General features: G+C 40.8%; 1 protein-coding gene across 3 annotated transcripts in view; it reads right to left on the bottom strand.

Annotated features, from left to right (window-relative positions):
* The window catches only part of taok3a (TAO kinase 3a), a 106,245-nt gene extending 90,969 nt beyond the window's left edge, over positions 1-15,276 (bottom strand). Inside the window, 1 exon segment of one of the 3 annotated variants that reach the window (NM_001173604.1) lies at positions 15,203-15,276. The gene's annotated coding sequence lies outside the window, so the exon portion shown is untranslated. 3 annotated transcript variants of the gene reach the window in all.
* Between the last annotated feature and the right edge of the window lie 3,745 nt (positions 15,277-19,021).

The raw sequence follows: 19,021 nt of genomic DNA, 5'->3' as shown, positions 1-19,021 counted from the left end.
GGAGGAATGGGCCAAAATTCACCCAACTTATTGTGGGAAGCTTGTGGAAGACTACCTGAAACGTTTCACCCACGTTAAACAATTTAAAGGCAATGCTCCCAAATACTAATTGAGTGTATATAAACTTCTGACCCACTGGGAATGTGATGAAAAAAATAAAAGCTGAAAAAAATAATTCTCTCTACTATTATTCTGACATTTCACATTCTTAAAATAAAGTGGTGATCCTAACTGACCTAAGACAGGGATTTTTTACTGTATGTCAAATATTGTGCTATAGCTTGGAAAATAAATAAATGTGACTCTGGATGACAACATAATGATGTTTGTTTGCAACATTACGGCTGTTTTCCTAATTAAGTTAAATCCGCTTCATATTTTCTTACCTTGCCACGATACTAACGAGTATTGCAATACTGGTATTGTACTGGCCCTTGTTATTTGCAGTAAATTATATTCTTACTACCTTCCGGGAAAAAAAAACTCCTTCAGGGTCAAACTAAGCATGTAACTGCGTTGACAGTCATTGATCTAGGGCTGGGCGATATGGCCAAAATATCTTATATTTTTCTAATTGTTAACGATATGTTTTTGAATAACAAAAGTTCTACATACGCTTTATGAGTAGTTCATGACCCTATGGTTGCAACACATACATTATAAGTGATTTCAAATGGGGCTTTCTCCATTATGATTGTTCAATCCAACTTTAAACCAAAATAATTCAGGGCTGCATGATATGGGGAAAAAAAAAAATCTAGGCCTAGTAAATTGGTGAACTTTTGGAATCATGGAAATATAATGATTACTCTAAATATATATTTGGAATAGTGGGCAGCATCTTGAATACATTGTTGTTTGGCATGACGACGAATGAATAAGCCAGGGAGGAATTATTGACAGTGTAGGAACCAAAATGTTGAACAGTGTGCCCAGGTGACCCTAATTAGATGTTACGTGACATGTTTTCTTTCCTCGTGTAACTAGCTAACATATTCTTGCTTAGCCTCCTCTCTGATTTAGAAGATACCATTGCACAAACAACGTGCTTATCTAGGTCTACAATAGCACTGGTACCATACTGTATCAGATAGCTACGTTTAGCAAGCTAGCTAGCAATTAGCATTAGGGGGTTAACATGATTTATTTTAGCCACAATTTGCGAAGTAAATACAAACTAGCAGACGGTAGCTTGCAGACCGTAAGATACATAAACTAATAGTGTAATTATAGAATGCTTGTGGAAAGCAGCATGTAACCAACATCTTGTTGCATCTATCTGACCATGCAGACTGCAGAGTGAACAGCAAGGAAGTGAACGTGACTCCGTGGTCGAGCAACTACTCTCTCCTTGAGTGACAGGGACCAGGGCTTGGTGTGGGAACTGGCATGCAGCAGGAGAGGGAGAAAGACAACAAACAGAGTAAACTATAATAACGGATATTACACGTACACGAGTTGCGTATCACATTTAACAAACCAAACATTGAAATACCGTTATATAAAGGTAAAGTAAAAACCCAAACATGCATGTATATAGTAAAATACGGTACACCACCCTGCCCTACAAGTCATTTTGCATACCGAAAGACCCCTAGTAAAACTGCATACTGTTAAACGAGAGGTAGGCGGCCTATTCCTAATCTTGCAAATCTGTGTGGCACCTTCAGGATTCAAGTGCTTGTGAAATGGCTTGTGCAATATGAATGCTTTATTAGTTGATCGTCATAAAATGCGCAGTTGAAAATGTTGTTTTACAATAACAGAAGTAGCCTAAGGGAGACAACTATCATCTGGCTATAGCCTTTCTACTGATCGGGGCTTACATTTGATTTTATTTACAATTATTGAGGTTCACCATCAGCAATATATTTGGTTGTTTTGCATGGTCATTTTTAGATATACAACTTGGATATATATGTAACAAGGACAGCACTCACTTTTGCGAGTGGCACTGCATTGTCAAAGCAGAAAGAGAACCAGGGTTGCCAACACATTTTCAGGGTAAGTTGCTAGAGGCAGGTTGATTAGTTGCTAAATGACGTTGTCATGGCATTGCGTGATAACGTAAAATGGCGTCATTACGTAGAATACACAATAACGTTACTCAAATTGACTTACCATCTCGGCAAACAATATGATTTGACATTTGTTCAGGTACAGACTCCCGCTCTTTTCTGCACATTTTTGATTGAGGCATGTTGATTGATGTTGTAAGTTCTGTTCAAGATCAAACATTTGTGACCATCTATATTCATTGGGTTTGGCTGGTCGAACCCGTACTACTGCTTCTGCAGTCAGCCAACAATGAGTTGCAAATTTGCTGAAATTGGTGCTGGCTGTGCACGAGCTGAGCGCCTGCCGCTGACGTCACTCACAATGCACTTTTGCAGCCAGGCACGTGAGTTGTGACTGAGTGTGTTACAGAGAAAATCGCGTTTGTGTCATTTAGAGGGAAAATGAGTGCATTTTAGCTTTTGAGTCACTTTTCAAAAGTTTGAAGTAGCTAAATTTGTTTCTAGGTGCCGTTTGAAAAATAAGTTGCCAGTGTAGTCTGAAAAGTTGCTAAATCTAGCAACAAAATTGGCATCAATGAGGAGAACCACTGAAAACTTTCAAATGGTAAAAACCATTCGATTTTGAGAGTTGTGCTATATATTAATTGGATATGTCATCACACATTTAAGATAAATATTGATACATTACCAGTTGTAACTCCTTTAAATCTGGAAAAAAGATAAGTGGGTGATGGTGATTTTGGATCAAAAGTATGGGGAGAAAAAAAGCATAGGCTACATTGCGCCCCCCCCCTAATCTGTTAGTGGGGTGGTAGATGCTCACTTGCCTGCCTCCCTGACAGCTCAGGTGACTACATACAGTGTACAAAACATTAGGAATAACTTCCTAATATTGAGTTTGAGTTGCCCTCAGAACAGCCTCAATTTGTCAGGGCATGGACTCTACAAGGTGTCGAAAGCGTTCCACAGGGATGCTGGCCCATGTTGACTCCATTGCGTCCCACAGTTGTGTCAAGTTGGCTGGATGTCCTTTGGATGGTGGACCCTTCTTGATACACACGGGAAACTGTTGCGCATGAAAAACCCAGCAGCATTGCAGTTCTTAACACACTCAAACCAATGCACAAGCCATTCGACTCCTGAACATCTAATCAAATGGGTACCCAGACTATTTACACCCCCCCCCGTTTACACTGCTGCTACTAGTCTGTTTATTATCTATCTATGCATAGTCACTTTAATAACTCTACCTACATGTACATATTACTCTTTAATTATTTAAGAACTACAAAAATCTTTGAAACTGGAAACACTTATCTCCCTCACTAGCTAAGCACCAGCTGTCAGAGCAGCTCACAGATCACTGCACCTGTACATAGCCCATCTATAAATAGGCCAAACAACTACCTCTTCCCCTACTGTATTTATTTATTTAGCTCCTTTGCGCCCCAGTATTTCTACTTTGCACACTCATCTGTCAAATCTACCATTCCAGTGTTTTAATTGCTATGTTGTATTTACTTCGCCACCATGGCCTATTTATTGCCTTTACCTCCCTTATCTCACCTCATTTGCTCACATTGTATATAGACTTATTTTTCTACTGTATTATTGACTGTATGTTTGTTTTACTCCATGTGTAACTCTGTGTTGTTGTATGTGTCGAACCGCTTTGCTTTATCTTGGCCAGGTCGCAGTTATGAGAACTTGTTCTCAACTTGCCTACCTGGTTAAATAAAGGTGAAATAAAAATGTAAAAAAATTAAATTAATCCATTCAAAAGGCACTTAAATATTTTGTATTGCCCATTCAGCTCATGAGCTCCATCAGCAGCAGGTTTTTATTTGTAACGGAACAAATGTTAGCACATCACATCGATTCGGTCCTCTAATCAAACAGTATCGCATCGAATTGTTTCAAACTAAAACGGATCGTTCCTGCACCGTATTGGAGCCCACGTATCTAGATATGTATTGAATCGTCTTGAAAGGGAAGATTGTCTTTGTGGTTGGTGAGTCTTGGTGGTTCCAAATTTCTTCCATTAAACAATGGAGGTCACTGTGTTCTTGGGGACCTTCAATGCTGCAGAAATATTTTGTTACCCTTTGCCAGATCTGTGCCTCGACACAATCCTGTCTCAACCTCTTGGCTTGGTTTTTGGTCTGACATGCACGGTCAACTGTGGGACCTTATATAGACAGGTGTGTGCCTTTCCAAATCATGTCCAATGAATTGAATTTACCACAGGTGAACTCCAATCAATTTGTAGAACCATCTCAAGGATGATCAATGGAAACGGGATGCACCTGAGCTCAATTTCAAGTCTCAGAGCAATACTTGTAAATACGTTTTTTTGTATTTTATTTTTGTTGCCAGTGTATAAACCTCCCCCTGAAATAGGGTCTGCCTTTCTGGGAGAGAGACCTGGAGCCTGGGCCTGCCATTGTCCCAAATGGCACCCAATTCCATTTGGGCATTGGTCAAGAAAGTAGTGCACTATAAAGGGAATAGGGTGCCATTTGAGACAAGATCAGTCTCTTTCTCTCCCTCTCTCTGACAGCCACTTGTATGTAATGCACACATACTCACAACCAAAGCACAACCATTGAACAAGCCAAAAGATCATGGATACACAATATGTCAGTGACAGGGAGTGCGTCCCAAATGGCACACTATTCCCTATGTAGTGCACTATGGGCCTTTGTCAAAAGTTGTGCACTACATACGGAGCCATTTGGGGAGGTAGAGAGGATGTCACATCGGAATATTCAACAGACAAGCTAAACTAACAGTGTTCAGATGAAAGGGGGCGGTGAATGGAAGAAAGTTCTACAGCTGCACCATCGAGAGCATCTTGACTGGCTGCATCACCGCTTAGTATGGCAAATGCACCGCCTTCAACCGCTACAGATGGCAGTGCGGACGGCCCGGTACATGACGGGGACAGCTCCCTGCCATCCAGGACCTCTATATCAGGCAGTTATATCAGGCAGTGTCAGAGGAAATTGTCAAAGACTTCAGCCACCAAAGCCATATACTGTTCACTCTGCTACCGTCAGGCAAACGGTACCGGAGCATTGGCTCTTGGACCAACAGGCTCTGACACAGCTTCTATCCCAAGCCATAAAACTGCTGAATAGTTAGTCAGTGCAAGATAATTAAATGTTTACACTGACTATGCACACTCACAAGACATACAGTACCAGTCAAAAGTTTGGACACACCTACTCATTCAAGGGTTTTTCGTTATTTTTTACTATTTTATACATTGTAAAATAATAGTGAAGACAAAACTATGAAATAACACATATGGAATCATGTAGTAACCAAAAGGAGTGTAAAACAAATCAAAATATATTTCATATTTGAGATTCTTCAAAGTAGCTACCCTTTGCCAGCTTGGCATTCTCATACAGCTTCACGAGGTATTCACATGGAATGCATTTCAATTAACAGGTGTGCCTTGTTAAAAGTTAATTTAATTCCTTCTTAATGCGTGAGCCAATCAGACCGGTGGAAACTTGTCCTTTGGTCTGATCTGTCCTTTGGTCCAAATTTGAGATTTTGGTTCCAACTGCCATGACTTCGTGGAAGCAGAGTAGGTGAACAGATGGTCTCCACGTGTGGTTCCCACTGTGAAGCATGGAGGAGGAGCTGTGATGGTGCTTTGCTGGTGACACCGTCAGTGATTTATTTATAATTCAAGGCACACTTAACCAGGATGGCTACCACAACATTCTGCAGCGATACGCCATCCCATCTGCTTTGGGCTTAGTGAGACTATCATTTGTTTTTCAACAGGACAATGAACCAACAAACCTCCAGGCTGTGTAAGGGCTATTTGACCAAGAAGGAGAGTGATGGAGTGCTGCATCAGACTGACCTCGACCATCACCCAACCTCAACCTAATTGAGATTGTTTGGGATGAGTTGGACCGCAGAGGAAGGAAAAGACACCAACAAGTGCTCAGCATGTGACCCGTTTCAGGAAACTATGCATATGTCGCGGGTCACTACTTCACACGACCGGGAGACCCATGGGGCAGTGCACAATTGGCCCAGCGTCATCCGGGTTATGGGAGGATTTGGCCGGCAAGGATGTTCCTGTCCAATCGCGCACTAGCGAGTCCTAAGGCTGGCCGGGCACATTGACATGGTCGCCAGGTGTACAGTGTTTCCTCCAACACATTGGTGCGGCTGGCTTCCAGGTTAAGCAGCCGTTGTGTCAAGAAGCAGTGTGGCTTGGCTGGGTTGTTTCGAAGGATGCACGGCTCTCAACCGTCGCCTCTCCCAAGTCCGTACGGGAGTTGCAGCGATGGGACAGGACTGTAACTACCAATTGGATAGCACAAAATTGGGAAGAAAAAGGCAAGAAAATGTATTACGAGCCTAGTTGGTTTAGCCACATAAAAAAGACACCAACCTTCCAGTTAGCCATGATTGGCAGAGATCATGAGTGGGCTCGACATGCTGGGAGATCAGTCTGCCATATAGCACACTTCTGACTATTTGAGCTTGTCAGTATGTCTAGGTAATTCTGTCTAACGCAGCTTTTTTTTGTTTTATGTATCATGTATTCAAACTGCATAAATTTTGCTTTCCACTTTCTGGAGGACCAAGTTTTGAAAATCTGTGGAATTCGAGTATGATAGCTAAGGAGACGGAGAAAACACCTGTCTCCAGATTACATCTTCAAACTAAGGGCAACCATGGCATCCAACAGGAGACACGTCCATCCATGAATTATGTATACGGGTAAAACAGTCTAGCTAGCTACATTTTCAGATATTACACAATTCTAATTTTGACAGAAAGAGCCATTTGCTTAGCTAGCTATAGCCTAATGTTAGCTAGTTAGCATTGAACCTGGTTGGTTAGCTACCTGCAGGTTCATGCAGGTTGGTAACGTCATTTGTTGTGATTATGGTTCATTGTTTTCCTAGCTAGCTAGTCTTAAATGACTCCACTATGCAAGTAACCATTTCGGGTGCATTCCTAAATTCAGTCTGGCCATCTACTCTGACATCAGAGCACTCCGAGTGTGCCTGAGCGCAGAATAACTGTTAATTTTATGAACGCTCAACACCCGTTGAATATAGCCGGTGTCAGTAAACGTCGGCAAAAAAACATAATTAAATTGTTGCCAGCAGCACAGTCACCAACACTCTGGATAACATAACAGCCTAACCAGCTCTGCTAGCGCGAGTAAAATGGTCAGCGTGGGGAGTTCTCTCTTTATATGTCTGTAAGTAGCTAGCAAGCTAGCCAATGTCAGCCAGTTAGCTTGAGCGCTTGACTGCCGTTGTGAGGTCAGAAAGTTCGGATCAACCCTACTCATCGGCCAGAGCGTCCGGTGTGCGCTCTGCACGCTCCGAGAGCCACACATTTCGAATATACAAACAGACAATCTGACAGCACAGTTGCAGTCACCAACGCTCTGGATAATATAACAGCCTAACCAGCTCTGCTAGGACGAGTAATGTTCAGTGAACTTTTGTCAATATGTGTCTGGAAGTAGCTAGCAAGTTAGCTTGGGTGCTTGACTTCTGTTAGTACTGAACGCTCGGATCAACCCTTAAAGAGATGGGTGGGGCTAAAGCTTAAGAGGGTGAGAACGATGTTGAATGGCTGTAGACAAAGAAGGGCTCTCCAGTAGTAGTACCAAAAGATTCAAAAGGCCATTTTCTCAAAAGTGAGTTTACAAGTTTAAAAGCAAAATTACTTTCCCATTGTTCCTTAACTGTAATATATGATAAACCATTTGGTAGCTCTAAGTCTCTAATTTTATTCAATGTAAAAAACACAATTTCAAATGTTGCAACATAAGACCGATTTCAGCTGGTCGGTCACATATGGGAACTCCTTCAAGACTGTTGGAAAAGCATTCCAGGTGAAGCTGGTTGAGAGAATGCCAAGAGTGAGCAAAGCTGTCAACAAGGCAAAGGGTGGCTACTTTGAAGAATCTCAAATATATTTTCATTTATTTAACACTTTTTTGGTTACTACATGATTCCATGTGTGTTATTTAAAAGTTATGATGTATTCACTATTATACTACAATGATTGAAATTTGTTAAAATAAAGATAAACCCTTGAATGAGTAGGTGTCCAAACTCATGACTGGTACACACTACAGTGAGCTCAGAAAGTATTCATACCCCTTGACTTGTTCCACGTTGTGTTGTGTTACAGCCTGAATTTAAAATGTATTAAATTGAGATTTTGTGTCACTGGCCTACACACCATAATGTCAAAGTGGAATTGTTTACAAATTACTTAAAAATGAAAAGCTGAAATGTCTTGAGTAAATAAGTATTCAACCCCTTTGTTATGCCAAGCCTAAATACGTTCATGAGTAAAAATGTGCTTAACAAGTCACATAATAAGTTGCATGGACTCACTGTGTGTAATAATAGTGGCTAACATGATTTTTGAATGACTACCTCATCTCTGTACCCCACACATACAGATAATTGTAAGGTCCCTCAGTCGAGCAGTGAATTTCAAACACAGATTCAACCACAAAGACCAGGTTTTGCAATGCCTCACAAAGAAGGGCACCTATTGGTAGATGGGTAAAAATAAAAAACACATTGAATATCCCTTTGACCATTTTGAAGTTATTAATTATAATCTGGACGGTGTATCAATACACCCAGTCACTACAAAGATACAGGCGTTCTTCTTAACCCAGTTGCCAGAGAGGAAGGAAACGACTCAGGGATTTCACCAAGAGGCCAATGGTGACTTTAAACAGTTACAGAGTTCAATGGCTGTGATAGAAAACTGAGGCTGGATCAACAACATTGTAGTTACAACACTAACTAGTAATGCACCGATATGACATTTTTGGCCGATACCGATATCCAATATTTTCCTTGCAAAAAAATCAATAAAAAAAAACTGATACAGATATGAACTTTTTTTTTTTTTTACCTTTTAAGCATTCTAGTACAGTTAAATAGTTAAAACACACACACACGGACGCAGCGGTCTAAGGCACTGCATCTCAGTGCAAGAGCCGTCACTACAGTCCCTGGTTCGAATCCAGGCTGTATCACATCCTGCCGTGATTGGGAGTCCCATAGGGCGGCACACAATTGGCCCAGCTTCGTCCGGGTTAGGCCATCATTGTAAATAAGAATTTGTTCTTAACTGACTTGCCTAGTTAAATAAGAGGTTACACACACAAAAAGTTATTTTGTTGGCATTTACGTATGTCCCCAATACCAGTAAAACATAATCAAAACCTATTTCTTTCACTTACTTGCTGTGCCGTTTCATTCTCAACCAGGACTTCTATGGAACGCTGTTTGGGTCTTTGCGTGTCAATTAACACTTGTTGACCAATCAGGACCTGAATATCACTGCACGTTACATAATAAACACGTTCTTGAATTTTTTACGTAGTTATTACACAATCACTCGTATTTCATATGTCACAACGATTCATCGATATGTATGCTATGATGCTGGTAATGTTGTCTCGCGCACCTACAGTGCTGTCATAAAAAAAAGCTAGCTCATGGATGCAAACAATGTTCTTTCCCAAAAACATAGCAAAACGACAATCTGCTTCAGCAGCTATAGTTAGCTAGCTAACTATATAGCTAGGTGTCATCATCTAAAATAACCCTTATTTATAGAGACAGTTCTTATTTGATTAATGGTGGTCAGACCCATCTATGTGAAGCTAGCCACAATAAGGATTAGCCACAACAGTGGACTTTGCGGTTAGCCTTCAAAATACAGTTGTATTCGCATCACTGTCAATGACGTTATTTTATTTTGAAGGCAAACCACAAATTTCCACTATTGTGCCTAATCCTTATTGTGGCTAGCTTCACAACACATAACCCGGTCCGGTCGAGCCTCACTAGCCAGATGAAGCTAGCTGGCTGCTTATAACGTTAGCTCTGGGCAACAGGGTTAAGTAGCTGGCTAGCTATTTATTTTCATTAACTGAAGTTCAATTTCAATAGGCGAACACCAAGTGGCAACCAAGCTAATACTTACTCACAAAGATTCCTAAATCATTGGTAAGAGTAATGAAAATGACTGCAGTTTCTACTGGTCATTGTTTTCAGGATGGTTGTATTGGTGCTAGCTAGGTACTAAGCTAAAACTAGCTACCCCAGAAGTTGCGGTCGAACAAATCATGCTTTATTACCAACGCAGTATTGTAAATAGAGGTCGACCGATTAATCGGAATGGCCTATTAATTAGGGGCGATTTCAAGTTTTCATAACAATCGGTATTTTTGGCCACCGATTTGCCGATTTTTTTTTCTTTGTTTAAATTATTTTTTAACACACCTTTATATAACTAGGCAAGTCAGATTAAGAACACATTCTTATTTTCAATGACGGCCTAGGAACGGGGGTTAACTGCCTTGTTCAGGGGGGATTCGTTTTTGCAACCTTCTGGTTACTAGTCCAATGCTCTAACCACCTGCCTTACATTGCACTCCACGAGGAGCCTACATGGCAGGCTGACTACCTGTTACGCGAGGGCAGCAAGAAGCCAAGGTAAGTTGCTAGCTAGCATTAAACTTATCTTATAAAAAAACGATCAATCTTAACATAATCACGAGTTAACTACACATGGTTGATGATATTACTAGTTTAACGTGTCCTGCGTTGCATATAATCGATGCGGTGCCTGTTAATTTCTCATCGAATCACAGCCTACTTCGAGAAACGGGTGATGATTTAACAAGCACATTTGCGAAAAAAGCACTGTCGTTGCACCAATGTACCTAACCATAAACATCAATGCCTTTCTTTAAAATCAATACACAATACATATATTTTTAAACCTGCATATTTAGGTAATATTGCCTGCTAACATGAAATTGTGTCACTGCTCTTGCGTTCATTGCCTGGCTCGTTGCGAACTAATTTGCCAGAATTTTACGTAATTATGACATAACATTGAAGGTTGTGCAATGTAACAGGAATATTTAGACTTAGGGATGCCACCCGCTAGATAAAATACGAACCGGTTCCGTATTTCACTGAAAGAAAAAAAACGTTTTGTTTTCGAGATGATAGTTTCCGGATTCGACCATATTAATGACCTAAGGCTTGTGTGTTTATTATATTATAATTAAGTCTATGATTTGATAGAGCAGTCTGACTGAGCGGTGGTAGGCACAAGCAGGCTCGTAAGCATTCATTCAAACAGCACTTTCATGCGTTTTGCCAGCAGCTCTTCGCAATGCATTGCGCTGTTTATGACTTCAAGCCTATCAACTCCCAAGATTAGGCTGGTGTAACCAATGTGAAATGGCTAGCTAGTTAGCGGGTGCGCGCTAATAGCGTTTCAAACGTCACTCGCTCTGAGACTTGGAGTAGTTGTTCCCCTTGCTCTACATGGGTAACGATGCTTCGAGGGTGGCTGTTGTCGATGTGTTCCTGGTTCGAGCCCAGGTAGAAGCAAGGAGAGGGACGGAAGCTATACTGTTACACTGGCAATACTAAAGTGCCTATAAGAACATCCAATAGTCAAAGGTATATGAAATACAAATCGTATAGAGAGAAATAGTCCTAAAATTCCTATAATAACTACAACCTAAAACTTCTTACCTGGGAATATTGAAGACTCATGTTAAAAGGAACCACCAGCTTTCATATGTTCCTATGTTCTGAGCAAGGCACTTAAACGTTAGCTTTCTTACATGCGACATACTGCACTTTTACTTTCTTCACCAACACTTTGTTTTTGCATTATTTAAACCAAATTGAACATGTTTCATTATTTATTTGAGGCTAAATTGATTTTATTTATGTATTATATTAAGTTAAAATAAGTGTTCATTCAGTATTGTTGTAATTGTCATTAAAAAAAAATCACAATCGGTCGACCAATCGGTAAACACATCATTCGTGGCCGGTGTTTGCAGACTTTTCTGTGGGCTAGGTTAGGAATGCTGTGTTGCACAACATTTTACGTCGGCGTCATTAGTCATGTACCTCCGTTATATAGGTATGCACATCAGCTTTGACATCGGTTTTGCATATCGGCTTTAAACTAGACAGACATCGGCCGATTCCGATATGTTCAACCGCTATATTGTGCATCCCAAATACTAACCTAAATGACATTATGAAAAGAAAGAAGCCTGTAATGAATAAAAATATTAAAAAACATGCATACTGTTTTCAATAAGGCACTAAAGTAAAACTGCAAATAATGTGGCAAAGAAATTTACTTTGTGTCCTGAATACAAAGCATTGTTTGGGGCAAATCCAACAACACATCACTGAGTACCACTCTTCATATTCTCAAGCATGGCTGCATCATGTTATGAGTAATGCTTCTCATCGGCAAGGACTATGGAGTTTTTTTTAGGATAAATAGAAAAACAATAGAGTTAAGCACAGGCAAAATCCTGGAGGAAAACCTGGTTCAGGTGGCTTTCCAACAGACACTGGGAGACAAATTTCAGCAGGACAATAACCTAAAATACATGGACAAATATAGTTGCATTTGCTTACCAAAGACAACACTGAATGTTCCTGAGTGGCCTAGTTACAGATTTGACTTAAAATCTGCTTGAAAATCTATGGCAAGACTTGAAAATGGCTCTCTAGCTATGATTAACAACCAACTTGACAGAGCTTGAATAATTTTTCAAAGAATAATGTGCGAACATCGTACAATCCAGGTGTGCAAAGCTCTTAGAGACTTACCCAAAAATAGTCACAGCTGTAATCGCTGCCAAAGGTGATTCTAACATGTATTGACTCAGGGGTGTGAATAATTATGTAAATTACATATTTCTGTATATTTGCCAAATTTTAAGGGGTATGAATACTTTCTGAAGGCACTATATAGACACACCAACAAAACTTTCACTCATCATATGCTGCTGCTACTCTGGTCTTAATTCTTACTTTTATTATCCATACTAATGTCTCGTCACTTTACCCTGCCTTAATGTACTTATCTATCTCAAATACCTTGTACCCCTGCACACTGATCTGGTACTGGTACTCCCTGTATATAGTTCCAATCCAGGCTGAATTACATCCGGCCGTGATTGGGAGTCCCATAGGGCGGTGCACAATTGGGCCCAGCATCATCGGTTTGGCCGTCATTGTAAATAAGAATTTGTTATTAACTGACTTGCCTAGTTAAATAAAGGTTAAATTAAATTAAAAGATATAGCTTCATTCTTGTGCATTTTATTCCTTATGTGTTTTTTTTTAATACTCTGAATCGTTGGGAAGGGCTCTGAAGCAAACAATTCCCGGTAAAGTTGTATTCAGCGCATGTGACAAATACAATTTTATTTGAAAGGGCAAGTTCAGTTGAACCTTGGCCACACACACACACACACACACACACACACACACACACACACACACACACACACAAAACACACACACACACACACACCTATTTCAGGCTATTGTCTTCATTTAAACATTCATCCTGATACAATAAACATTGAACTGGCCTAGATACCAGTATTATCAGCTAGATAGCCAGGCAATGCAGGCATCCTTATGGAAAGAAAAGTAGGCCTGGCACTGTGTAACTTTCTGTTCATTGCTACTTCTCTCTCAAAGCCAGAGACTTACTGATGAGCTAGATGGCCTACTTGAGGTTACTGTATGGGAAAGCATAGGCTTATGCAATTTATGTAATGAAAGAATGTTTATTTATGAATTAATTTGTTTCCTTAAGTCAAGTTTTTTTTTTTTTTATAAATAAAATAAACAAACCCCTCTAAAAAACGAATATGGTTTCAATATACACCTGGCAACCAGAATAAACAAGACAAGCTCTGAATACCAATATGCTAAATATGGCAGTTCATGACCTCACATGGCTAAGGCAATATCTTGGGAAATTGCAAGCTATTGCATGTTCATTAAAAACATATCTGTTAGTTTGCTACTCAAGCTGTACACATAAGAGAGATGACATCATGAAGTCAGGTTGGTTTTTGTAGGCTGTTCCACTGGCTGCTATTTTAGCCATTTAAAATCATTCATTTCAAGCGGGTCATGTTAACCTACATTTACTTTTATGCAGATTACGGAAACAAAAGCTCTGTATTAGTGGCTAAGCTCTGCTTGAAATCATTGCACGAATGACAAAAGACGGGAAATCAAACAGAATAATGTTTTGAATGTAGCTGTCAATGTTATTAAACTAGCCTACCCAGTGTACACAAGTCCAACATTTGCTTCGAGCACAAATAGAATAGGCGCACTAGACTCGGGGACTGTACTTTTTTGTCAGTCTGTCAGTTACTGTATTGCCTATATCGTCTCATTTCATTGACATTGTCTAACATGTGCATTGCGCTATGCCATCGTCGTCGATGTATGGCAATCAATCAATCGTATGATGTCCAGAAAATGATAAAGTAGATGGTTGTAGAGCGTTCACTCGCAACAATGTATCCGCTGGAAAACAGTTTGTGACACAGCCAGACAGTCTGGCTACACTGTAGACCCATCTGTCTAGTGACAACTCGCCAATGATCAAGTAAAACCTCTCTTGGAACAAAATGACATTTCTCAAAATTGACAGCAAAACAAAGTTGAAATGCTTTTGAGCAACTGAATACAGGTTTGAAAACATGGTGTACTATTTATCGAGCGGTTCAGTTTGCGTACCAAACTGGCTTGTTATTTGTTGGCAATACACTTACCCATGAGCTCAGGTGCTTTTATGAAAATGCGTCCTCTGTTCCTCATTTGCCAACAATACTTTCATCGATTAAATAGCCTTGTATGTACAAACAATGTCCAATTAAACCGATAGTGAGAATTGTTTTGCGAGCAGGTGTAACCAACCAACAGAACAGTTATTAACTGGCTTGCACAGTTTAACTACCATACGCACTCCACTGGCTGCCTATCTGGTCACAGACTGACGTTAATACAACAGATGCGTTCAAATCTTAACTTTGGCAGTAGTCATGTTATCTGGCAAGCTATGAGTCATGATGAAGACTAATCTACATTAGCCTGGTAGTATGACTAGGAAATACTCAATTCACAGTAACATACTTCGACTTCAGCTAGAGGAAACTAAGACATGATGGCAGCGTTGTAGGAACTTGGAAGTGTCTCTCGTACTGCATGAGGTCAGCAAATTACAACAGTAAAACGTTTAAATCAATAAGATATACACATCATGAATAAACCAATGTAAAAACTGACCAGTGATGAATCCCACGTTTCCAATAACATTTAGTCCAACTCCGGAGGAGATGACTTGACTTTCTGAAGAGTTGTCAGGACTTCCTGAATGAGGGCTCGAGAGTCCTCTGCTACACACGAGTACAGCCCCTCGTCACTGACAGCTAGTTTGACAGGCTGAAAAATAAATTCGTAGATTGTGTCAAGAAGCAGTTCGATGCACCTCCAGAAATGTTATGGTTTGGCACAAAAACAAGCAGTCAATGTTTCTTCCCCTATACGTGCCACAATTGTTTAGGTAATGGCCATTGATTATTGCTCAATAAAGTACACTGATCAGATCTCTGCAACGCCAGGGTTGTGGGTTCGATTCCCACGGGGGGCCAGCACAGAAGATTTTTTTTTTATGAATTTGTATGAAATGTATGCATTCACTACTGTAAGTCGCTCTGGATAAGAGCGTCTGCTAAATGACTAAAATGTAAATGTAAATCTCTTCTTGTCAAATTTGTCATTTAAGCTGTCATTTAACTCGACACAATTTGACATTGTATTATGTGTAATTTATTACAAGGCAAAACAATCGAGTTCAGAGTCACAGAAGAACAGGACAACAATTTAATCGGTTATCTGCTATAGGCGATCATCACAGACATCCTTCCTTTGCTTTACGATAAATATACATGTTAAAAATGATCACGAATACTTTGGCACACTGTATGAGGTCTCAGTCCATTACTCATGCCCACATCAAACGAACATGTTAATTGAACACTGAAAGCGTGAATGTCGGTCACAGAAATATGTCAATTCTGACCGAATATGTCACGTGGCAGTATTCATAAAATCTGAGGCTACACTGCCATCTGGTGTTATACCTGAGAATGATAGATTCAAAACCAGGCAACAAATTAAATGAACATGCCTCATGGCTCCCTTGCAGTCCCTACTGGCCAGGGCAGCAGTGATGAGCTTTGACAGGGTTTTTTAAATGGGAATGTATGCGCACAGGCAGAGATGCATCCCATAGTGCATGTGTATTATGGTCTGGGGGTGGTTCGGAACCAAGTTTGCATAAGCTCCTTGACAGACCTTTAGACTTGCATTGGCTGCCAAGCTAATACCTAGACTTTGCTTAGCAGGAAAAAAGAGAGAGAAAGAGAGGGTCGAAACAGCAGGTCCCGGGCGAGATAGCACAACGAGTGAACAGGTCAGGGTTCCATAGCCGCAGGCAGGACAGCAGAAACTGGATCAGCAGCACGAGAATGTAGCACATCCGGTGAACAAGTCAGGGTTCCATAACTGCAGGCAGAACAGCAGAAACTGGATCAGCAGCGCGTCCAGGTAGCAAGTCCCCGTGAACAAGTCAGGGTTCCATAGTCGCAGGCAGAACAGCAGAAACTGGATCAGCAGCACGACTAGGTTGACTGGGGACATGGGCATGGTCCTAGGGCTCAGGTCCTGGTGTGAAGGGGGAGGGCGACGACACTGTGGCACCGTCCAAAGTTACCCCCGGACAGGGCCAACCAGGCAGGCTATAACCCCACCCACTTTGCCAAAGCACAGCCCCCAAACCATCAAAGCGATATAAAACAAACCATTAACTTACTACCCTGAGACAAGGCCATGTATAGCCCACAAAGATCTTCCCCACCGCACGAAAGCGCAAGCAAGCAAGCAAGCCAGCCAGCCAGCCAGGCAGAGACAGCAAGGGTGGTTCGTCACTCTAGTGTCAGGGCCGTGCACCTTCGCACCCTGTGCCAGACTACACTCAATCATAGGACCTACTGAAGAGATGAGTCTTCAATAAAGACTTAAAGGTTGAGACCGAGTCTGCGTCTCGCACATAATCGGCCGACAATTCCATAAAAATTGAGCTCTATAGGAGAAAGCCCTGCCTCCAGCTGTTTGCTTAGAAATTCTAGGAACAATAAGGAGTCCTGCGTCTTGTGACCATACCGTACGTGTAGGTATGTACAGCAGGAACAAATTGGTGAGATAGTTAGGAGCAAGTCCAGGTAATGCTTTGTTGGTTAGCAGTAAAACCTTGAAATCAGCCCTAGTCTTAACAGGAAGCCAGGCTAGCACTGGAGTAATATGATCACATTTTTGGGTCCTAGTCAAGATTCTAGCAGCTGTATTTTGCACTAGCTACATTTTGTGTAGTGCTTTGTCTGGGTAGCTGGGGAGTAGAGCATTGCAGTAGTCTAATCTTGAAGTGACAAAAGCATGGATTAGCTTTTCTGCATCATTGTTGGACAAAAAATAATAATACCTGATTTTTGCAATGTTACGAAGATGGAAAAAGGCTGCTTTTGAAATATTTTTGATATGTTCGTCAAAAGAGGTGTCAGGGTCCAGATGCATGCCGAGGTCCTTCAGTTTTATTTGAGACGACTGTACAACCATCGAGATTCATTGTCAGATCCGACTGCCGAGCTCTTTGTTTCTTGGGAGCTAGAACCTCTGTTGCCGCCATCCACTTCCTTATGTCTGAAACACAGCCTTCCAGGATAGGCAATTTTAGGGCTTCACCATGTTTTATCGAAATGTATAGCTGTGTGTCATCTGCATAGCAGTGAAAGTTGATATTGTGTTTCTGAATGGCATCACCAAGAGGTAAAGCTAGCTCACTGGGCTAACAGTATTTTGGCATACAAAAGACCTAGGTTTAACCCCGGTCACATACATTATGTTCAAGTGCTATCAGATATGACTTGTAGTATCATCAGGAGTGTGATACACTAGTCTAGGGCCTGTCTGGCAAACCTACTGTGGATTCCCCAAAACGTAGAAGTTTCTGCAGCCCACTCTGACACCTCTCCTCATTCCAGTGCCGACGTGTCTGGCTGAAGATCTCTCTCACCTCCCCTGACCTTGGTCAACTGACCTCTGATTGGTTGCCATTTTTTAGCCGAGAAAATATCACTCTGATCACCAGACTGATGCAGCCAATCACCATTAAGGAGTTACCTGGTATGGACCAGTTTAGGCTGCTCTAACCTCAGCCTACTCAAGCTGCACAGGGAGATTGGATACACCTGTATCTCTAAGCTGCACCCTTCACATCTGGACTTCACCATCCAAGGACTACAACTGGTGAACACCTTTCATGCTACAACCTCTGGACTACTTTAGTGTGTGTGCGCCTTCATCACTGCCCAGAGTAAATGGACTTTGCAGCCAGAGTGCTTTTATAGTTACTTTCTGTATGTGCTGTTACTATTCATTATTGTTACTTGATTTAACTTAGTTGGTAGCGATATCGATATCATGTTGCTGTAGTATATCATGTTACATAGCCAGTTTATCCCCTTATGGTTGCGTTATTAATCATTTTACTGTTGGGCCAATATTTACTCTGCTTGCCATTGAAACCTATAGGCCCAAGATGGCCGCAAAGTTATTTTTCCTATTCAATATGGCCTCTGGCCAACATGCGTTACCGTATCCGCCACTTCCAGTTGTTATTATCATGTGACCATTCCAAGATGCTGGCCCCTTATGATAACCAGAATTCTAACATGCTAAGCTAAATTGTTAACTGTAAAGGATGTTAAGTTGTTTACCATGTTAGCTTACATTGTTCCTGATGTTAGCTTGCATCCTATTCCTTGCTAGATTTGATACATTTTATAAATGTGTTATATCACATTTATAGCCTGTCATTACACATACCTATGAATATTCTCCTACTGTACACTTGACATTTATATTGGTATAGCCTTGTTATTGTATTCCATGTTATCTGCTAATACTCTTACTATTAATATTGGTATATCTTTAGCTATACCACTGTGTAATACATATTCCTGTCTTTTTCTATAGATATCACGTCAT

This window comes from Salmo salar, chromosome ssa24, assembly GCF_905237065.1.
Source record: "Salmo salar chromosome ssa24, Ssal_v3.1, whole genome shotgun sequence".
Classification (NCBI taxonomy): Eukaryota; Metazoa; Chordata; class Actinopteri; order Salmoniformes; family Salmonidae; genus Salmo; species Salmo salar.
This window is presented reverse-complemented; position numbering and strand designations above follow the sequence as displayed.